The sequence below is a fragment of the Motacilla alba genome, chromosome 1, assembly GCF_015832195.1.
Source record: "Motacilla alba alba isolate MOTALB_02 chromosome 1, Motacilla_alba_V1.0_pri, whole genome shotgun sequence".
In the NCBI taxonomy this organism is placed as follows: Eukaryota; Metazoa; Chordata; class Aves; order Passeriformes; family Motacillidae; genus Motacilla; species Motacilla alba.
The window spans coordinates 67,338,299-67,363,361 of record NC_052016.1 but is presented as its reverse complement, the minus strand read 5'-3'; positions in this window follow the sequence as shown (position 1 = coordinate 67,363,361).

Here is a 25,063-nt window from a genome sequence, read left to right as displayed (position 1 = left end):
TTGTCCTTTGGACCTCAGGAAGAACATGCCCATATCAGGGACAATTCAGCAGTGGCTTGTGATGGCTGAAAAATGCTCAGCAGTTTGGGTTCTGGGTCTGGCTTTTGTGGGAACAGTAGGCTTGGTCTGATTATCTCACCCTGGGCCTCAAGATGTGTTTAAGCAGCCCTGCAGTGCCTGTTTTTTGTCCTGTGAGCACTTCATATCAGCTAGCTTTGGGATATCTCAGGTCAGAAAGGTTCCTCAGATTTCACCAGCTGTTTTTTTTTTATAAGCAAATTGTCCAGATGTTGGCTTTTTATCTCATTATTGATATTAAACTTTTTTTCCATACTTTACCTGGTTTATATATATATATATATATATATATATATATATGTGTGTGTGTGTGTGTGTGTGTGTATCTATATAAAATATCTATATTACCATTAGAGTTTTACCCAGCTTCATCACCTGCATGCTCGAATCCATATAATAATTTTTAGTTATTTATGGTAGCTGCATTTACTAATATGAAGGAAAATTGGAAGAAAAACATCTCAATACCTCTCCTGTTCCAATTCTTTTCTAAAGGAAGACAAAAATCTCAGTGAGAAGGTGCCCAGACAGACAAAACAAGTGATGGGCCAAGGCTAGAGTTAAATCAGCTATCTGTTTTGACCCTATCAGACATCTTAAAGATTCTTGGAACAAGCTGCAGCTGGGCAGCTGAGCATTTTGACTTGTGTCAGGAAAAAGAAAGAGGCAAAACAGTAAGAAAAAGTAAATAACACCAAGGGACAGAAACTAGATTTAAGATAAATAAAAGAACAAAACATTAGTGACAGATATTTCTGTTGCAGTACAGATAACTGTGGAAAATAGTAGAAAACCACACAAAATTAATAAACTTAAGTTTTAGATCCCTGAAAACAGTCAGTAATACAGATTCCAAGACATAGGAAAAACATAAATTTATCACTAAAAAGCCCACATTATCCTTTAAATAAGAAAGAGGAAAAAATATAGTGGTTTCCTGAATCCAAGTGTTGTCACTGAATAGGAAATGGCACATTTAATTTGCCTTTAAAAACAAGCAATATCTTATGTCATATAACTTAAAGAAACCAAAGCCTCAAAATTAGTTAATTTCACTTTAATGGAATTATAGAATTATTTGGGCTGGAAGGGACCTTAAAGACTGTCTATTTCCCAAACCCCTGCCATTTACAGGGACACCTCTGACTCATCCCAGTTTCTCAGAGCCCCATCCAACCTGGCCGTGAACTCTGCCAGGGGTGGGGCATCCACAAATTCTTTGGGCAATCCAGTGACTCACCACTCTCACAGAAAATACCTTCCTAACATCTAAACCAAAATTACTTTCTTTCAATTTAACTGTGGGGATGAGTAAGGGGATTGAGGTTTTTATTTCAAAGAAAAGGTGTTTTATGCTATTATAGGTTATGAAAAGGAGAAGGAGAAGAGGAAGATGAAAATATTAAAAAAAGGCAAATAGTTTATTCTTCTACTAAATAACTTTGGAAATTGAGGAACAGAAATAATCTTTCTAAGTCATATTCTAAGTTTCCAACCAGCTCCTAAATAATATTTCCACAATACTGTCTGATACATATTTACTATTTTCCTTATAATAGAGTCGTTTGAGAATATCTATTAAAAAAACTTAAAAAACATATATCACATTTACTTCTTCCCTTATCCATTATACTACTTCTTCCCTTATCCATTATATTAGTTGCCATTGAAAAGATGGTAAGCTAGTTTTACACAGGCTGTCCTTCACAAATCCACATCAGATGGTTTTGTATACTTTATAGATGCTATGCAGATGTTTACAACAATCTCTTGCTTAGTAATTTCCTGCACTATTTGTTTGGAAATCAGTTAGACTCTTTGTTTTACACCCTTCTAAGTCCTTTCTCCTACTCTTTCCATAGATGGATACTATGTTTGCTTTTTATTCTTCTGTGACTACTTAAATCTCCAAAACTCTTTATCACTAGATGCTGATTATACATTTTTTCTTAAATACTTTTGGGAAAATTTTTCTCAACTTTTACAGGAAATTTCTAATGCTTTTTTAGATCATATTTTTCCTGACAGTGAATTCCTTGAGTCTCTTTTGACTTATGCACACAGTCTGTACTGGTCGTCCTTTTTAACACTTTGCAAATATAATTATGTTATTTATTATCTAACATAGGTACTATTTTTTAGGTTAAGGAAATGTAGAGTGTCCATATGAAAATGATTTTATAATTTTGACTATGTTGTCCTCAATATATTTATACAACCATTATGTTTTCAATTATATTGTTTGATATTTGTAATTCATGCCTTTATCATTATGATTTTACATCTAAGCTTTCTGTCATTTCTACTAGTGTGTAGACTTTTGTGGTTGTTTTTTTTTTTTGGCTTCTGACTTAGTAAAGTACTCCAACTGTTGTTTTCTTCTATTTCTGTATTTTTCAATCCTTACAAAGTGCCAGGACAACTCTACCTGTGCTCACCAACTCTTTTAAGAGTTGGTAAGTTGTTTTTCCACTTAAAAATAATTCTCAATGGTCACTACTTGTCATTGTATTGAATTGCTTGAAATTTACATTTTGGAACCATTCTCATGAGTATGTACTTTTCTTTCCTTCTTTCTTTTAGATTATTTATTTTACTAGTTTGTAAAGGATTCTCTCTAATTTGTTTTCTGTATGCAAAGTCGGAAATAATTCTCACTATTTATGTGAATCAAATTCAGTCTAGACAAACCTCCACTTGTATGCTTCTGTTTCCTTCCAAAGAGAGTCTGGCTATTCCACCATCAACCATCTGTTTCTTCTGGGTATTTTAATTGTGAGCATCTAAGTCCTCGTGATATTCCTTCCCAGATAATGAGATCTGATTTACTCCCTTCGTTCAGGAACAGGACAATGTAATAGATACAGGTAATATTCCAAATGGAAACTACTATGTAGACAGCAATTGTTTCTTTAATGTATATATGCTAAGTCAATGAATATCTATGCATATATGTATACATACATTTATTAAATGCCCGTAAGCAAAACAGGAGCATAGGCTATTTAGTATGGAATAACATCTGGTGTCCTGGTTGGGGGGGAGCGGTAGGCAGGAGTTTAGTGCCATTTTTATTCTATGCCACCCAGCCATCACTGGAGCAGGGGTGCCAGGAGGATTATCCAAAAATCAGACTTTTTTCTTGGTTCTCTCTAGCTGGAGGTTGTTGGCATGACATGTGCAGACCCATCCTCTGCACCCTGTCCTTTTTCTCCCCATCCCCTTCTCTGTGATGCCTTTGTGGGATGTGATGCTGAGAAGAGGTGGTGATGTGCCTCTGGGGCATGGGGCTGCAGGGGCAGTGGCAAGGTGTGGCTGAGCCCAGTGGGACCGTGGCAGTGGGGAGTTGTCACCCTGGCAGGATTGTTTTCCCCCTCTCCGTGGCAAGTGAAGTGACCAGGACCAGCAGTACTGGTTGCAGCTGAGCCAGCGGAACAAAGAGGGAGCCCAGCAGAGCCAAAAGGAGCACAGCAAAGCAGTAGGAAAATTGCAGCGGCCTGCCGGGAGACCCCACAGTGAGAAGGAGTGTTGGAAGTGGCAGCACTGGCACCTGCTCAGAACCGAGCGTAGCGGAGAGTCAGCTTTCCACTTACTCAGATGACCTGGCCTCCAGGGGGTTGTCATTGTCTTACACAGCTTTCAGGCTGGGGGACAGGAAATGGTAGCCACTGGAACTCCCCCTGCCATATTGCCTTTGTTCCCAAAGTCAACATGGGTGGATCATGGCTACAGCCACCATATTGCCTTTGGCTCAAGAAGCCACGTGGATGCCACCTACAGGAGTGTCTGCCATCTTATTTTTGTTTATGGTGGTAAAAACTTTTTTTTTAGGGAAAATTACTTCTTTTTTTTATATAATTTTGCTGGGTTTATTGTGGATGTCTTATTTTTACTTTGTGCTTTCAGTAAATTGATACTTCTAGCCAAAATCTCCGGGTTTTGTCCCTTCCTTACTGCGTTGGGGGACGGAAAGTGGAGTGGCTTATTTGGATTATTTGGCTTTTTCTCTCTTTCATCTTCCTTGCTTTCTTTTTTCTTGCTTTCTTTTTTCCCGCTTTCTTTTTTTCCCCTTCTTTCTCACTCTCAAAGAATGATAAGGACTTTGAACCTTTTATTATCATTCTTACAACGAAACAGTGTAAAGGAAACAGAGGTGTGTGTAGGTATAGACAGAAGACTAGGAGTTCTTCAGTTGTCAGTAATGTCAACTTCTGTTATGTGAAAACAGTGCAAGCATTATATCTCAGAAATTTAGCAGATATCACCTGATAAATCTAGCCATGGCATTTCAATATATTGATCTCTAAGATATTGCCATACTTTTAGAACAGTTAACAGACCAAGGACACATACTTAATTTATTTCTGTTCCTTACTCTCACTGAAAATATACTTTTATAGTTCGGTTCATATTCTAGAATATTGCAGTTCATATTTCAAACTATCACGTGCAAAGATTAATAACAGCTTATGATTTCATTTTTGTATTTTTCATCTGTCTGTCACAATTTGGAAGTGTGCTCATTAAACTTGGTGTAGTCAATAGCAACTGTGTAAAAAGCTGTGTCATCAGAAGCAATTTCTAAAATTTATTAGTTTTATTCTATTACTATTTAGTCAAATGGCAAAGTTAAGGATAATTTATTAATTTTCATTGTTAGTAGTAGTTTTAATTTTTCACATTGTTCTATTAATTAGAAAACAATGAGCTATATAACTACACTGAAAAATACATTTTAAAGTATAAGAATATATGGTAATCTCTTATGGTTAATCTAGTAATTTAGAAGTCAAAATACTAAAGTAAAAACCCAGGATATTCTGGAACACATTTATTTTGATGTTAATTTATGTTAGCTTTAAAGATTATACAAAGAGTATAATATGGGCTGTTCTCAACAATTTCATCTCCTCACCTTTCCCTTTCTTCTTCTTGGTCCTCCTACCAACCTGTTAGACAACCATTATGGAGAGCACTGAAGATTTCAGCTTCCACCTGTCAGTTGCAGTATTCATTCTTAGTCCATCCTGTAAAGACAGAAATTACACTTTAAAGAAAAGATTATTCACCCTCACAAGTAGTGCAGAGGCAGTGCACCTTATGCTTTAAATAATGTTCCAGTAAGCCAATAAGACCAGATTGTTATAATAATAATTATTTGTCTGATCATAGTCAATTCAAATTCTAATTGGCAGAATTCAGTTTAATACCATTTTGCTGAAATGCTAAGGAAATAAATTTAGTTTGTTCATTCAGCTAATACTTAGCAGCTATTTACAACACAAAAACTTTACTATGTGTCTGGGACTTTTGGCTTTGGTTTCATTCCCTCTAAGTTTAAAAATTCAGTAGAGCTCCTAAATTGAGGAACAATGTTAGACTTACCATGTTAGACTTTCCCTAATATGACAAGATATACAAGATTTTAATAGAAGATTTGGACTAGACAAAATATATTTGTCAACAAATTCCATAGGATTTTACATGACTTTAAATTTCCAGAAAACAGACAAAACCCCCATACTCAGCATGAAGTCATCTGTGGTAAGAAATACCAAACAATATTAAGCAACTGAAAAACATTCTTGAGAATCTCTTAGTACATAGAATTGAAAGATCTTAAGAATAGCTGAGAAGTATAAATAACTGAAATAACAAAAAGATAATCCTCCTCAGAAACACTGGGTAATGTTAATGAGGGTCTGTTACCACTTTAGCAATGCAACATGAATCTTAAGGTTACTACAACAAATGTCACATATCGCTATATAATCTCTGCCTGAAAATCAAAAATTACTGCTCATAGGAAGTCATAAGCATCTCAAAATTATGCTCACTTCCATTCCATTTTATGCCATTAAGGTAGTAAAACCAGAAGGATAACAGGCAAAACCCTACCGATACAACTATTTATGTTAATTAATGAATATTACTATAAATAACCAAACTATATATAAATTTTTGTAGGTTTAATGTAATGTTACTTAGAGAAATTTAATGTGTTCTGGCAAAATACTTGAGAATAAATTATTTTGTAGAACCACAAGAAAAGAAAATTCTCCTGTCAGTAAGAATCAAGAGTGTTATATGTCTCTTATTTTTTTATCAATTACAATGTTTTATTAATATTCCTCATCTTTTTCTCTACTTAGTAGAGAAGATTCAAGTAAAAAAGAGTATTTACTACTAATATAGGAATATTACTAAGTTACCTTGCTCTGTGTATTACTCAGAACATCCAGATACATTGCTCAAGGACACAGATCCTATTCTAGATCAGGCAACTGGAAATGAAAACTGGTAAGATGAAATATGTCTCACTTATATAACATAAAAAAAACCCTCTGTATTTCTCTGCAATTTAGTATTTTACTTTATTATTCAAAGTGCTTGAGAAATTGAGAGGGTTCTTTCCTCTTGGATTGCATTATAGTGACCCAATACATCCACAGTTTTTAGTTTTCAGACTAATGAGAACTTCTTGAGATTTTAATTTTTCACTTCTCTTATTCCCCTCATGTTCAAGGAATCATGTCATACTGATTAATATTGTGCCAGTTTCTGTTCTCATTAAAATCTGTGTCCAAAAATGAGGTATTGGAATTTTTCAATGCCTAGTCCATTATGTTAAATCAGGTACTATGTTCATGTATTGCACTACTGTGAGCTATTTTGAATTTTAATTGCTTAGCCAATTTTGGTTTTTCCCCCAACAGGTTACCGAGGTATAAGCAAGAATTGTCCAGCTAATGAAAATGCATCCAGTTACCAGGGATGGCGTACACTTGTGGGTCACAGTACTTTAGTTTAAATATTATACAAAAGTGGAAATTACATCTATTTCATGTGAAAGGCTTCTAATGAGAATTGATAGGAGGGCATAGTTATTTTCTTCTTATGCAAAATTCTGAAATAATAAAGATTAGTTAAAATCTAGCAATATCATTATGGTCTTCTTCTGGAATTATGTGAGTGATTTTAGTATTTTGTTTTCCTGATCTTTAAATGAGGAAAATTGTTCCACACATAAAAAAAAAGACAAACAATACTCTGAATTTAATTACTGTCCATTTCAATGAACATATCTGACAGAATTTTGAGATGAGGTGATGAACAGATATATTTCAAGGGTGAAACTTTAATAGTAAAATGACACATATATTCCTTTATGTCTACACTCAAACATTAAATCCAAATTGTACTACTCATAACAATATTTTACAGTAAATTTACATAGTCTCCTTCATGCTAACGCAAAGTGGATAGCAATACTTTGTATTTATTATTACCACAATAAAATGATGTTTAGGGTTAAAAGGGACCTCTGGAGGTCATCTCATCCAACTTCCCTGCTTAAGGAAGGTTATCTAGAACTGTATGCCCAGGACAACGTCTAAATTGCTTCTGAATATCTCCAAGGTGGGGTGAATATCTCCACAGTCTCTTTGGGCTCCCTGTGCCAGTGATCAGTCACCTTCACAGGATACACATTTCTGATGTTCAGGCAGGACCTTCTGTCCTTCACTGTGTGCCTTCTGGTTCTGTCATCAGGTATCACTGGAAGAAAGCTTGGCTACTTCTTTAGAACCTCTCTTTGGATATTCTCACATTAACGAAATCTCTCCAGAGCCTTCTCTTCTTCAGACGGAACTATCCCTGTTCTTGTCTCCTCCATCCATATGCTCTTTGATGGACGCTCTCCACTATATCCATGACTTTTCCATCTGTCTTATACTGAGAATCCCAAAACTGCACACAGGCTCCATGAGTGTCCTGACAAATGCTGATTAAATAAGAATGACCTCCCTCAACCTGCAGGCAATAATTTGCCTACTGCGGCCCAGGATTCTTTGGGGTAAGGGCACATTGCTGGTTCCTGTTTCAGCTGGTATTCCCCAACTTTTCTCCAGGGTGTAGTCTGCCAAATTCTTTCTCATCTAGGCAGCCCCAAGCATATATTATTGCATGAGGTTGTTCCTTGCCAGGTGTAGGACTTTGCAGTTCCCCCTGTTGAGCTGCATGAATTTCCCACAGGCTAATTTCTCCAGTCTGTTGAGGTCCTTCTGGACATAGTCATGACCATTTGGCATGTTAGCCATTCCTCAGAGTTTTGAGTCATCAGGAAACTTGCTGAGGGGTACACTCTTTCCCATCATCTGGATCATTAATCAAAATATTAAACAGGACTTGACCCTGTACTGACCCATGGGTACACTACTACTTATCAGACTCTGACCCGACTTCATGTCTTTGATCTTAAATGAACATACTTGTTTGTGAGGATCTTATAGAAGACAATGCCAAAGGTGTTCCTGAAGCCCGGGTAGACAATATCCACTGATCTTCCCCCTCTACCAGTTATTTCCTCTATCCAGCTGATCAAGTATGATTTCCCCTGGTTGAATCTATGATGACTACTCCTGATGACTAACTTGTCCTTTATGAGCTTGTGCTCAATGTAATACGTGGAAGGTCTGTTGAAGTGCATAAAACTACTTCCATTTACTTAAAAAGGCCAATAAGACCTAATCATCAAGGGAAAATTTGGCATAAAATGAAATCATACATATATGATTCCAGATATCAAGCAATATCAGGGGAAGTAGACCTTCACATACATGAAAGATTAGGGCTATCATGAGGGACAGTAACATTTCATAGTATTAAATCCTATGATTACTACACTGGTTGCCTCTTGTTCTTTTTACTTTCCAAAGGCACCTTACAAAAGAGCAATTAGAATATTAAAATCTGGATACCTTTTTTTTTGTGTTAAAGACATAACTGTTACAGCTGAACCCCGAATGGATGGATGGTCCTCGAAGTGGGCAGCTTTTGGATCCTTCATCTTGAAACACTACTGTATATTACACCATCATCATGCTACAACTTTTCATGCTACAACATGCAACTCTACCACAATCTCTCATTTATTTCATTAATCTTGGCATGTGAGAAGAGAAAATGCCTTTAGGAAAACAAGCCAGAAAAAATAAAGAAAACAAACAAAACAAAACAAGCAATCTTTCTCTGTACCAAGACAAGATCAACATACTAAAAAGGCAAACATCAAACATGAATAAGAAACAGTATATGAAAAAGTAATTTTTTTTCCACTCATAACATTTCCCAATAAAGGATATTATCTTTCTGTACAGACCTTGTTTCACATCCTTCAGCTGTCTTGCTTACAGCAGTATTAGCATTTGCATTTGAGGGAGTACATCATAGGAACTAAAATGTGAATATTTTATGTTTTCAAGCTCAGAATTCATTTTTTAAAAAAAATAAAAATATTTTCAGGCTTATTAATATTATATGGATGTATAAAATCCTGACTCAGTTATATGATGTAAATTTTCAAAGCTAGCCATAGAGAAGACTCTTAAACTCATTGAAATTGCATATTCTACTAGTAGATGGTGACATGAACTTCCTATATAATGGCCTTAGCTAATGAAGAATCCAAAGAGAGTAATAATGCAGTTCAAATGTTTGACAGCAGTCAAACCTATGCTATCAGATGAATCTTAAATTATAGACTCATATAAAGTTTTTGGGTTGAAAGGGACCTTTGAAGGTCAGCTAATCTAACATCCTTGCAATGAGCAGGGACATCTTTAACTCAATCAGGCTCCTCAGAGCCACATCTGACCTGACCTTGAATATTGACCACCTCTCTGAGCAACTTGTGCCAATGTTTCACCACTCTCACAATAAAGATTTTTTTTTGATATATCTAGTGTGAATCATCACTCTTTTAGTTTAAAACTCTTGTCCATTTTTCCATCACAATGGGCACTACTAAAATCTTCATTCCCATCTTTCTTGTAGGTGTACTTGATCCAATGCTAGACAGGAAAGAGTGAGTCAGCATATTTAGGAGTGTATCTTTTACATATTTACATATTCAGGTGAATAAAACAAAGGATAAGTATGAGATGTTTAATAAATTAAGGAGTATTAATTTATCTTTCTGGAGGTATTACCAAAGTCAGAATATAATACCAGTTCATTAGAAAAGAAAAACTTCTACATTAAATTTCCATAAGTTACGCCTTTCAGGATCTCTTCAGCTTATAAAGTTTAAAAAATTAGCGTAAGACAACAACTAGTCACTTAGTTTATTATATCATATGCAGCTAATTGTTTCAATGAGAATTTTCAAGGCATTCAAAGTGTCTTGCAGGCATCAGACGTCTTTGTCTTTAAGCTCGTGTGTGTCCCTATTGATGATGATTCATGACTCCATAAGAACAATTTAAAAAACAACTCAAAACCTACTTTAGAGCAACCAGAATTTATCCTCAGTAGAGCTAAAATACAGTTTACAATCAAGCAGCTCAAAGCCATGGGCCAACAAATGGGCTCTAGAGAACCCAAAAAGCATGCTGACCTTTGATGCACACTCTCTAGACCAGTATGCTTGCTGAACTCAAAAAAAACCCCTTATGATTAATTCAATTCAGCTAACTGTACTAGCTGAAGGATAGCTATCATTATTGAATCAGTTCCTCTCCATATATACTCCCTGATCAGCCATTTAAGAATTATTATAAAGAAAATTCTTTGAATGTTATTCTCTGCAATATAATGTGCTTTGGTTAAACTATTCCACTGTCTAAGAACTTGTTTTATTTTCTAAGAGAGAAGCTCTTTGGTGTAAGGAACAGGAGCTAGGACTGAAACAGTTGTTTCACAAAGCAGGAAAAAGGTAAATTAATTAAGAGGTGTGACAGTTAAATTCTCCGTTTCACACTTTTGGTTTATGTTTAAAAGAAATATGTAAACAAGTAAGGGTTTTTAGATTTAAAAAGAGAGAATATGCCTATACAGACAATGTTCAACAAGCATAGAGATTATTTCTGGAACAGATCACAGACGAATAGACTTTGTAGCATGGTGTTGGGGCATGTTAGCAGGCCTTGCCAGTTTAGCATGGACATGTGAATTCAGAAACAGAGAAGTCTCTCATCCTGAAGGGTTGTAATAGTGATTGAGCAAACATGCAATCAATGATGACTCAAAAATATTTGCTGTTATTACAGCATGAATGATTATCTATTCCATTTTGATTTTACAATCTGACATTTAGGTTTCTATTAGCTGTGTATTTACCCTTTGTGGTCATAAGAAAGAACCCTGCCACAGGTCACTTCCTCGCATTAAATCTGTCTCTAGTTAGGATGAATTGCCATCTCAAAAAGCTTTCTTTCTTAATTGATTGTATATACAACAAGTTTAACATAAGCATTTTATGCCATCCTATGTGCCTTAAAACAGCTCTCCTTGGCCACCAGCTGCCTCTCCAAAACACAGAACTTATTCAGACTACATCATACGTGTCATCAGCTGGCCTCCAACTCTCCATTTTCCAAGGTCCTAGGGCATCTAGAGCTGGAGGAAGGCAGGAAGTTAATTTGTACCTGAACAGCACTACATTTCAATACCCTGTGGCTCAAAGTATGCCATTGACACTGCTAGTAATAGGGCACATGTTTTGCACAAAGCCACAAGGCTCAGGCTTGTTGGACCTTCTCTCTCTGATCCATTAATAACCTGCCTGCAGCTTTGTTTCACTTGGTTTAACTGTGACAGTAATTTTTCCAATTAACCAGCCAATTTGGTTTGCTTTTGAATAAATTATGAACAGTGTCATCAACATTTTAGGATGAGAATGTAGTGAAAGCATAGGGAAAGAGGTTTCTGGTACTAGAGTACAGGCCTTGTGTCTAAGGGGACACAGGATGTGGGCTAGATATGCATAACTGTGGGTTAAAAAGGGATGGAATATAAGCAAACACTGAAGACCCTACAACTGTAAACCATGCACATTTATTATGACTTTTTCCTCTGTAAAACTATTCCTTCTTTTTCTGTAACAACCGGATCTGAACTAATAATGATTCTTGGGTAAAACTACTAAAATTTCAATTATATTAACAACAAATTACTGATTGTGTAAATAAGGTGATTCCTTCTTACCTGTAAAAAAGATTTTGATAATTAACAGTTTTTAAAGTGAAATTCTTTTCCTGCGGACAGCCAAGATCAGATGCCTGATTGTAGATGGTAATCTTTGGGTAAAACAGACTGTTTCCTATGCAGCTTGATTTGCAGATATTTACAGATATCTATAATGTGGGGCTGACAAACATGGCAAGTATGAATGAAATAAGTCTGCAGATTTCAGCAGCAGCAGCTGGAAGCCACAAGAATTTCTAAACAGTCATTAATAGCCCTACAAAAATATGTTTACATGACTGAAAACAGCCCACCTGGTATTCATTGTGACAACTAGGCTAAAAATATTTTGGTGGGGTTTAAAGATGAACAAAGCAGCACCTAGGTTTTTTCTTTTCCCACAGCATTTTCTGATATAATGAATGAAATTCTCAAACTTTTGGAGGCAAGTCAGGCTCTGAATTAAAGTTTCATTTTCTACTGATAGTTTTATATTCATTTTTTCCTTGAAACTTTAAAAGATAGCTTCTGTATAAATCATGTTTCAAAGTTTTTGATATCCACAGTGGGTGGTTAATCAATGGTTCTTTACTATTCTAGTACACTCAAATATAATGGTAATAACTTCTAGATAGACATAGACTCTGAGAAAAATCATATCTGGATAACAGAAAAGAAAAAAAATCCAAACACTGATACCTAACCAGTTAATCAAAGAAGTCAATTCTTTGGAAAATGTGGCATACCAAGTGTTCTTAGAGCATCTGTTGAAATTAGTATTACTTTGTCTATTGTAAATGTGAACTAGGCTATGTGGTTAAGCATATGACATACTTCTATGTTAGTGTTGTGGACACAACTCTGTAAATTTAAACTGCCATTTTATTCAGTCTGAGAGACTGTATAAGTGTTAAATAAATGTTAATTTGTTTAACTATCATATTGTCATATTTGCCTTTTTACAAAGTGTGAGTGTATATGTGAATGTGTTTGTGTGATTTCTTTCAGTTTTTAATTTGAGATTTTCTAGAGACAGGCAAACAGCTTTGCTAACTTCATTAAGATTTGTTCATTTAGGTCTGTTCATCTCCATTAAAATCCTTCCATCTTGTTACTACTTTTAACCATTCTTGAAAATAGGATCTGACTAGATATATGGAAAACAGTGCATATGTATTACAGAAATTTGATGAGTTATATTGAACATCCACATTGCAGATGTTGACATGAGACAGTCTTATGTGTGTGCCCTTTCTAACTAGTGGGAAAAAGAATACTCTTTTAGGGCACAGCTGACCTGACTGATCTTAGGCATTTCACTTAGGATGAAATAAATCATCTCTGGAAGTGTTTACTTCTCTTCATTGACTGTGAACAGAGTAACAGAGTCTATCAGGATGAACTCAGGCATATCCAACCACTAAAATTGTTTTCTTTCTTTCTTTATTTTTTTCCTTTTTATCAGATCAGTGTCACCCTTTTACAAGATTTTTGGGTAGATTGTTATGTTCCACCATTGCATTATTATTTCCTTATTTCTTGAATGAATGAAAAATTCATCTTACTTATATTTTTTAACTGAAATATGGTTAGCACAGAGACTATCATTCAACTTTATCTGTGATTGCTTAGGTATAGTTATTTTACTTATTTATTTATTGTAGTTAATGTTTTAGGGAAAGAGAAATGAAAGATTTTAAAGAAATCCAGTATTTATTTCCCGTGGTTTCGATGTCATAAATGACACAATTTGGGCATGTGGACTTATAAAGTTACAAGATAGGCTGCATTTCAAATATAAGCAATAGTTTTTTTTCTGAAAAGTCTATCTTAATTATTCACCCTGAAATTCAGAAGGGTGCTATTAGTCTAGTTACCAAAAGCTAAATGTAAAGTAAAACAAGTGTCTTGTAAACAAGACACTAAAACTAAGTGTCTTGTTACAGGAAACCAAATTTATGCTTCAATTATAGCAAAAAGGTAATTCTCATAGGATATCTTTAAGAAAATTATTCTTAAAAAATCACTGGCTGAGACTGTTATCTAGGTTTTCCACAAAATTAATATTCTCTGAAGTACCTGGTGTTAATATTTTTAATTAATAGTGAGTGCATCCTTCCAGGTTTGCAAACTACGGTTAGTGCGACAAAATGTATTCATCTAAAAAAAATAATAAACATCTTCCAGAGAGAAATCCAAGCCTAGGATCTGTAGAATTGCAACTAAAACCCTCAGTGCTACAAAGAAAAGAAAATTTGAGAATCAAACAAGGCTCTTGAACTTGAAAAAGCTGGACAACAAAAATATTGAGAAAATACCTTGTGTGAGTTTTTTGACAACTAGGTTTTGACAAGAGATGAAAACAAGATTTTTAGAAGGATATAAAAAAAAAATTATGTGGTAAGGGGGACTAGGTGTGAAAGTATAATATCAGCTTTCATGATTTATTTAGATCGATATAAATATACATATATATATGCACACATATATATTTGTATATACATATATATGTACACATATGTTCATATGAAAGTATGAAAGATTAAAAGAAGTTTAAGATACTCAATATATTTCTATCAGGTCTTACACATGACACACCTGTACATGTCACAAATACTAATCTTTCTTTTAAGCTCATGATAGCATGATCTAGATTTCTTCTGGGAAGATGGCAAAAAAATCTGAGTCAGTACTTACTTTTCAGAAAACCTTGTGTTGAGCAAGACTAAAACATGAATAAGTATCACCATATAATTTCCTGAAACTGGACTTCTGTAAATATTTCAGATTAAACAAATAAATGCACAATAAAAAATAATTTGTTGGATTTATTTTGATCAAATTCTTTTCTTATGGACAAAGATGAAGTACATGGTACCAATCCATAGACATACATATAAATATAAAATGAAAGATTTATTAGTAGTACAATTTGAATTTTATATTTGATCATTATTAGTAGTGTCGGGTGGATCTTGAGTTTTGATTATTAATGGTCGTGGAGCAAACATTTACCGTGTTAATTATTATTGCATGACTATTTTATTTTTTCATTGATTAAACTATGTTTTATGTGGAGAATTATCAGTCAGATAATAGTATTCTTGAATGTTTAAATATGAAAAAAAATTAGCACCTTTCTAAAGACTGACTTTTGTAACAGCAGATATGATCAGTTATAATCTTTTTTTTTGGTTCTCTGCTTCTGTGTTGAGATTTTTTAATGTTTTCCTCATGTATTAGTCCTCTTAGACACTTTTTACCATTTCTTAGTCTTAGAGAGACTACAAATTTTTGCTGTCCAATCTTGTATTATGTGATATAATGATAGTAAATTTTAAAGTGCTTTTCATTATATTTCTGTGAAGAATACAAAATCTAAGAATCCAATTCTGTAACCACACTCAAATTGCCTAAATAATTTAATTTAAGTGAGACTGAGATGCCAAGGAAAATGTTGATAACTGTAAGACTTCTGTCATTTACAGCTGGGAGGTCTGATCTTTTCTTATTCTGGAGAAAAAAAAATGAAAGTGAAAATTACAGATAACTATAATACTCAGTTAATGATGATGAGGAATATTAAGTCATCATTCTGTTAGAGGATCTGGAAGTGTACCGATACATAAATTGCAAATTCTTGTCTGAAAATGTAATATTTGGTTGCTCTGAAGAGAGAGACAATATCCTGAAAGAGACCAGGATCTTAAGGAGGACAAGGACAGGACAATCTAACAGTCATAATAGAAAATTCCAGGAGGTCTAAATTTTAAATAGAGACTAGAAAATTCTTGTTGAAATCAGAAATCCTTGCAATTTTTTCCACTTCTTAAGGAATAATTATTTCAATAATAATTCTGATCAAATCATGCCAGATTTCAAGAAAGGAGACTACATCTGGATTACTGTGTCCAGCTGTGGAATCTCCATCCCTGGAGATATTCAAGAATTGTCTGTATGCAATCCTGTGCAATGTGCTCCAGGACGACCCTGCTTGAGCAGCAAGGTTGGACCAGGTGGCCCACTGTGGTCACTTCTAAACTTACACATTCTGTGAGTCTCTGAAAGGCACATTGATTTTGTTTGTTTGTTTTTACTAAACCACACTTTAATAAGAAAAAAATGGGAAAAAAAAAAAAGGAGAAAGAAAGGGGGAAGAAAGTTTCAGAACATGGAGACAGCAGACGATCATGGTAATTTCAACTTCTTCCCTGCAGTTTTATTTTTTTGACATCTAGGCATCTGGCAGGATGAATATAGAAACTCTTAGCCTTCATGTGGTATTTGTGTATTCTTTTACCACTGTGTAGGAGGTGAACATTCCAATTTGTCCCAGGAAAGGGCATTTAACAAGCGTATTTACCATATTATTTAACATTCATTAGTTAAGTATTAGTCACCAAGTAAATATCAGAACAGCTAAATGTGTATTTAATTTGTATAATTATGTGGTATGGTTGATAGATATTGCTTGAGATGGCAATAAATCTACTACAAATTTGAATACTAGCACAAAACAATAATAAGCAAGCTGAGGAAATCCACTTAAGTCTAGTCTCCCTAATATTAATGGTTGCAATTTTGTTCTTCTTTTGCATAAATGATAGCAGTTTTTATTTCTAGAGATAAATACAATTTCATTCTGCATCTATAGTTACATTAGTAACTATGAAGTTTTAAATTCAGGAACAAGAAAGACCATGGTTAGAAGAGTCCATTCAAATCTGCGGCCATGTAAATTATTTGGTTTTTTTGCGTTTTTTTTTTTTTCTGGGGGGGGTGGAACTTGAAAAGATATTGTTTAAATTGTAATGGTTAAATGACACTTAAGCTGTTCTTAAAGCCTGTTGAATTTTTAGCAAAGTTAAGACTCTTTTGGCTTACTGAAAGCATCAAAAGGGATAAACTGTAGATGACACTAGCTAGTAGAGAAAAAAGAAGACAAACTTTGAAATGCATGCATTAAAATATATATATATATATATCACTATGATTCCATTCAGATTCACAGTAGTGGTAGAACAAAAAGTTAGAAATCAGTTCTTTAACTAGGGATCAGATGAGGATAGTTATTTGGATTTTGTTTGATAATGAGATCCATACTCTGGTCTCTAGGCAGAATCAGTTGGATGTTAACCTAAGTACAGGTTTTTCGAAGATCATGAAAGTTAAGATTCAGAGAACATAGGAGGGAGTTCAAGAACTACATACTAAGACTCAAGTTATGAGCAGGTGCTCAAAATTTACTTTCTGTAGTGTAAAAATGCACAAAAATTCAACAAATTCCTTATAGAATTTAGATAGTTAGATCATCGGTTTCTTTCTGAAATGGGTTCTAATTTTTGTCAAAACAAGAAAACATGGATTTTTCACCTATTTTTCCTGTAGTCACACAATTTTTAATGCTGTCATTTTATATTCAGTCCTACAGATACATTAGTAATTTATGTAGGTGTTTGGAAAATTAGCCTCTGAAAAATTTCTGAACTTGATTTTGGCTTGATTCCAATTCAGTTCATATTCATGTAAAATAAATAGCTCTTAAAAGAGATTTTATTCCTTGAAAATTCAATATATACTCTAAAGAACTGGAAAGGTATCAGAGAAGTTCATGAAGAGTCTTTGCAATGAGATGAAACAGTAGATCTTGCTGTCATGAAACTTGAGTTCCATCAGCAGCATATAACAAATATACTTAAACATTAAAATTCATTTTTACTATTAAATATCTTGTACGTCTGGAACTTATGCACTTTACATATAAAACACTTTAAAGGTCAGGAAATCAATCACCTGTGTTTTACTTGTCATCTCTATTAGTTTAAGCCAATATAAAAGAATGAATACTTCTTTGTATTACAGTTCTCTCTGGGTCCGATTGATCCTCTATAAAGCTATTATAAAGGTCACATTATGATAAGTCTAAGACTACTGAGGAACAGGAGGGCATGAGGTAAGATAAATATGTCACCTATTCAGGAAGGGAGTCAGGTTATTTCCTATATTTGGAGGTAAATGTTAGCTAAACCCAAACCACTTTGGTGTTAAAGGTCTTCCTGTATTTCCATTGTGTAACTTTATTTTTCATGATTTAAACATGTGCATAACAATATTATCATTGGGTTGGTCCCCCTAAAATGTTAGATAGATTGTTAAAAGTTAATATTCTTTCTTGCAAAATTACTTACACAATATGACTGCATATTAAATACTTATGCAATCATTCCTTTAAGCTCATAGTAGGTTTTTTTAATATTTGGAATAAGAGTAAGTTTTAATTTAATTTTAAATCAAATAATATAATTATTTATAGTGCACAAGAGCTATGTCGAACATACTCAATTTTTTTTTATTTACATAAGTACACACAAATATTTCTGTAAAGACAGTATATATACACAAATAGTGACACATGAATATAGTATTTACATTAGTTATATATGAAAGAGGGATTGGGTAAAGAGGTAGAGTGAGAGTAAGAGATATATTATAAATGTTATTGTAAGATTAACAAAGTAGAAAAAAGTTAGCCTTTATGGTGTTACTTTAAAATTTCTAATTAAATTTATGTCAATAACCAGAAGTTATGTCAGTAATCACAGAAAACTTTTACTATTTTTCATTACACTCCCTGTGAATTAGTTTAGCAAACTATTAATGCAGTTGTTTCATGTAATTAATTGCTATGAATTATATTGTAACAGGTGGGTTTTTTCCCCTGAGACTTATAATGTGATCAAAATTGTGTACTCAATAAGAAATATAAAAATAATTTATTAACATTACAGCTGACTGTGCAATGATAAAATTCCATTTCAAGTCACATCCATTCCAAAAATGAATATTTTGATTTTATGACCAAAATGAAAAACCAAAGAAAAAAAATAGATTACATGAAATTTGCATTTTGAATTTTTTCAGAGTTTTTTTGGATGCTGTGAGTGAAGAATATGAACATAAATAAGCACGCACACTTGAGTGTCATTGCCTGGTTTTACTGAGCAGTTTAAAGTTTTATTATCCTCTTTGAAAAATAATCAAAATAATCTTAGAGCAGAGGGAGTAAGTGGAAAGGAGAGAGAGAGAGAGAGAGAGGATTGTGCAAAGTTTGTTAGACAACAGTTTTGATTTCTATTTAAATGAATTTTTTCATGTCCCAGTTCAAAATATCTTCAATAAAACTTATGTTGGAATTAAAGCAAACATTTGTCTTGTGAATGAACATCTTAAAATAATTTTCTGTAAGAAAATATTGAACTGAAAGTACTGAACCCTGAAATATGGACCTAATTGCTGTATTATCTTTTAAATGATATAAAAATTAGAAACTATGTGAGAAAGTTAAAAAATAATTTAAAAATTTTAATTACCTTAATTCCTGAGCTGTTATTTCTACGATTCTATGGAAAATGTCAATAATCAATACAATGAATACCATAAAATATTTTAAAACAAAACAAAACACCCCATAGCTAAAACCTCAACAAAAAAGAAAATCAAATAAAAATGTCACCTGGAATTAAAGTAAAACTGAAGAGCTCAGGTTTGGTGTCTAACTTTTGGCAGAGGGGTAGAGTTGTTAATCCTTTATTATTAACATATACAGTTACAACTGCCCTCTTGTTTTAACTGAAAATTGCACTAGACAAAAGAATTGCTACAAATTTTACCTTCTGGTGTCAGAGGTATGAAAAAAGTAGACAGGTACAAACTGGGATTTCAAAAGGCTGTTTAATAATAAAGGCCTCCCCACAAAACGCACTAAGTATACATGAACATGTGACTCAAACTAGAAGAAAAGCTTAATAGCTTTTTCCTTCTTGAGTTAGGTTTTCTATCTCTTAGAGTATCTCAACTATATAAAATGTCATTTTCTTAATTTATACAATAAAGAGAAAATATTTTGTTTTGCATGTATGTATTCCAGGTATTTTCAATGTTTGTAGAAATTAATTGGAAAAATCTTATATTTCATTTACATTTCAAAATGCTTGATTTCACTATTTATTATATGAGTTATTGTACGAATGGATCTATTTTCTATATAATTTTTATATTTGTAATGATTTTCTGAGGGATTTAGTTTTGTCAGATTCTTTTTCTAAGGGGAAGAGCTACATTTTTTAATGAAGACTATCTAGTTTGGTTTTGGACAAAAAATCTAGAACCCTTCAATATTTGTCACATCTTGTTTATAATACGTTTTACTGTTATATGTTTTCACTACTTCCATTATCATTTATTTCAAATTAATGAATATTTGGGCATGAATAAAAGAGGAAGACCTAAGCCACTTTACAAAGAAAAGTAATACGGACACATTTTTGTCCCATAAAGGTCCTACTTTTCAGTGTTCATAAGCCTTCCAGAATGACTTCCCTACATTTTGAATAAAGTGCCATGTGGAGAGTTCACAGTTTAATTGTATCAATGTTAGTACTGGGTACTAAGAGAAGACAACTTGAGATCTTGCTTGGACGCAGTCAGGGGCAAAGTGGACATGGGTAACTTGTGGACAGAAGCAGTAGAACAGTATGAGGAGCAGTTTTACCCCCACCTTCTCAGCGTCTTGCAATTATCTCTCAGCATCTTAACAGCCAGAGTTGTGGGAATCTGCTCATGCCTGTGGGAGCAGAGGAGGTAACAGGCATAAATACTGGAGGGATTGTATTCCTGAGGTTCTGAGTACTTAATCAAAACCAAACAAACAGGCAAATCCAAAAACATACCCAGAGGAATACCTTGAAAATCTTACGGGGATACATCCATGTACAGTATGACTATGCTATTGTTAGTACACAGCGCCTGGTGTTTAGGCACTCCTCTCATTCTACAAACAAATTGCCAGAGCGCCTGATAATAATTCAAAACAGATTGAGACTTTAACTTAGTAATAGAACTTTTTTAAGGAGATGTTAATCACTTGATTAAATATTTTTTTAGTCTATTAAACAATCAAAATTAGGTATTTAAAATTATGGTGTTAAATCATAATTAATGTAACATATACAAGTATATCATTTTAATTTTGGCAAAAGTATGATCACTCAGTAGTCTATGCATGAAATACAGAGTTTTCCACAGGAGATTTCTTATACTTTTTTAGAAGACAAAAAAATTACTTCAACTGTATGGGTATCACAGTTATGAGATGAAATAATGACACTGGGATACTACAAAGGAAAGGCAGATCAAAACAGGACACTGCAGTGTGTAGACTGCATCACAGAATCCAGAGCTTCAACATTTTTTGAAGGTTAAAATCTCATTAGTTCCAGGTCACAAATCCATACAGGTTAAAAGAAATATTTCTATATAATAGAGCTATTTTTATTACATATCTCTAAATCATAAGAGTATAGAATTGATTACACTGTGAAGTACTACAAATTCCATAGTTACCCCAACCCATGCCTCAATATATTTTTTTCCTAACATAATAAATACAATATAATAAAAATATGTAACTTATCTATCTTTTTGCAAAAATGGAAACATCTAAGAAACATATAATTAGAAAGAGCACTCCAAATCAGTTAACATAATGAAATAAGAAAAATACTGAACTCTTAACTTAAAATCATGCCAGTTATTTCTTGAATGATTATTTTGAAAGTATGAATGAATTCAGGTGTAATTAATTTCATAGTTGAGGCCTACTGTAAAGCACTTCCCCCCAAAAAAGACCTTGATTACATCCTTCCAGCACTCCCTGACTAATATGACCTGGAAAACAATTAATAGATGGACTTGGTTTTGCTATGCTGCTAACACTGATGCAAACACGACAATTAAGCCATGTTAAACAGCAGGTGCATATAGGTTTAGATCTTGTTTATTACAGTGGCCAAAAGTAGATGTTTGGGGGGAAATCATCAAGTCATTTAGGTTGAAAAAGACCTCTAATACCATGGAGTTCAACTGTAAACCTAGCACTGCCAAGATTACACTAACACTGCATTTCCCTATGCATCACATCTACACAGATATGAGATTAGGACAAATATATGATGGTAATGCTCAAAATGTTCTCTAAGGTCAGACAGCTTTTGGCTCAAGAACTTCTTAATATGACTTTTATGTAAGTAATCATGTTCCTTGAGTTACTTTTTATGAACTTTTCTACTTTCTTTTGAAAACATTTTTTTTTTATTTTCAATATCTTTTAGTAAGAACTAACAATTAGAAAGGGATCAAATCTGTGTTTTAAGTCTTCAATTAGATAGGTTCATTTCAATGACCACAGATTTTGTGAAAAGAGCTGTTAAATTGTACCACACATCCTTCAATTACATCTTTCTCTGGGAAATTTCTTGTATCCTTTTAAATTAATGGTTTTACTTCTGAGAATGAATTTCTGTCTCCTGTTGCATCCCATTTCAATTGCTATACCTTCTGCAAATAATAGTGATAAGACCCTGAGATTAGCTCAGTTGGTTAGAGCATGGTGCTAATACCACCAAGATGGTGATGTTGATCTCCATATGGGCCAGTCACTTAAGAGCTGAGCTTGGTGGTTGGTCCTTGTGGGGACCTTCCAACTCAGAAAATCCTGTGATTCTGTTTGTGAAATCTAGTCCATATAATTTGCTTCTCAGTTTTATCTAGATACTGAATAAATTCTTCCTAAAATACTAACCTAAATTCTACTCCTCCGTGAAGGTGGACTGTAGAAAAAAGATTCAATCAAGATCAGATATTTGTTTTGGTTTTTGCTCAAAATTAAGATTTCAACTTTTTTTCTGTAGCATTTACTAAGAAAACTAATTTCAATACTTATAAACTTGAAATACTGTGTTACATACCCCACTTTTCCATACAGATTAGTATATTTGAACTTGACAGCAGTATTCCAACGAAAGTTTAATACAACTTTGATGAGCATTATAAGAGTTAAAAGAATGAATATAATTCATCACATGATAATATTCTAACATTCAGTGAAGTGTTTTTATCCACTAAGTACTTAACTCATTTTTAGTCATATGACCAAGTTAAACACATGAATTTAAAGACATCAATCACTAAAATGATTGTATTGTAGTTAAGGACAAAAAAAGGAGAGAACAGAAAGATGATAAATGTTTTTAATTAGTCACATTTTATATCACTTTTCTCACTGAGGAAAGATGTGCTCGTGATGGTGATTATTTCTGACTTTTTTCCAAGTGTTTCTTTTGACACTCAAATGGTCATTTGAAAATCAAGGTCAAATATCTGTGGGTGCTTTGAAAGTGAACAGTAATACTACAGTGAAGCAATCAATACACTTGTTATTGGTAGTAGTTAATAAGCTCTTAATCTATGGAACTTCATCTACTATGCATAACGGCTCTTGGGGATTTTTTTCTGAACAGTTTTTTTGGTGTGGGGGCTATACTAAGATTATTTTTTAATAGTTACTGTTTTCCATCTTGCACCTTTTTTCCATTCCTAAAAGTGATTAGAAATTTGAAAAGTGACAGCCAGCCAACATAACCTAAATCTTTTTTCCTGTTTTGGACTCACAGTTCAGTGGAACTTTAAATTCTATGTGTATGAAATTCTGTTCTAATGAAATTGCAGAAAATTTAGTCTAATGTACATACATGTTCATGCTGAAATACTGTATTTCTATTGCCCTCTGTGTAGTTTTTTTTAATTTGTTTTTTATTTGTGCAATATTTTACTAAAGTGTCTGTTTTTCAAGAAGTTTTCTGTCCAAGACTGTTGGAAAACTGTGAAAGGCCTTTTTGGTATGGCTGTTTAAAGCTCCTTTAGGATGTTGACATGTGATTTTAGAGTTATTTTAATTGGAAACAAAATCAATATAGTGTGGCAAAACACTTCTATGGAATTGAATTTGGGAATGTTTAAATTACAATACCATCTCTTTAAACCTTGGACTTGAGAAACATTGTGTTTCAGTGAGTTGGCTTCTTGGATGTCGTATTAAATATCTTTTCATGATAAGTGAAAGGAAGAATAAACTGAGTTTTGAAGGATTTATGGGTTGGGTTTTTTTTAGGGGGTAGTGTTTGTCAAATTGAAAGTTCTGTTTTAAAATAAAAGTCTGAGTTCTTCACAAACAAAATTTCACAAATGTGGTCAATGCTCATATTTTCGTAGCAATGCATTCCTTAGTGTGGCTGGGCACTGTCCTCATCTTTCTGTATATCGTGAGCCAAGGAAATAAAACCATAAGTTTCTTACACTGTTACCTTAAGTAGAAATATTTATTGCATTTATAATTTTACAAGCACCTGAAAAAAACAGAAGCTTCATATCTTATTTTGTTTTCTAAACCAATATTCACTTTTTGTCTCAATGGAATACTAACGTGAATTTGATTTCTGTCATCTTTTTTTTCTAAATTGCAGAATTGAACCATATTAATAATATTCAGTTTAAGATGTCCTGCATGAATTTCCCTATTACTTGATGGGAGTTCCCAACAGCAATGAAAGATAAGCTGGAGCACTGATCCAACATTCATGATAATAATATTCTTGAGTTTTACTCTGAATTTACATACATAAAGAGCATCATAAACAACACAGACTTCCCCTTACTTCCCTTGCCCTTCCATGTCAATATATATGCACGCCTATAAATGCAGTTGCGCATACAAAACAATCACAAAATTACAGGAGTTTCTTCATTCTTAGTACATACAATGAACAGTATCAACACCCATAGCATTAAATCACTGTCAAGACCTACACTTCATTAGACAGAAGACAGTGATGGATTGGGATCAAGCCTTCTATCCAAAACACTTGAAATGATCAAGGTCCTAATTCCCACCCACATATAAGGGAATGGGAAAATCTGGGGGGTTTTCCACTGTCCTATAGATTGGACAGCATAACTGCGCACTGTGTTTCATTGTCTCATAATGACATAATCTAGAAAATTGATTCCTACATATTTTTCCTCAGGAAGATAACTTAGTTGTTTGAAATTTTCTATATAATGGCTCATTCTATTATCATGTCAAAAACAAACAAACCAACCAACTTATTTTCTTTCTGAAAGCAAT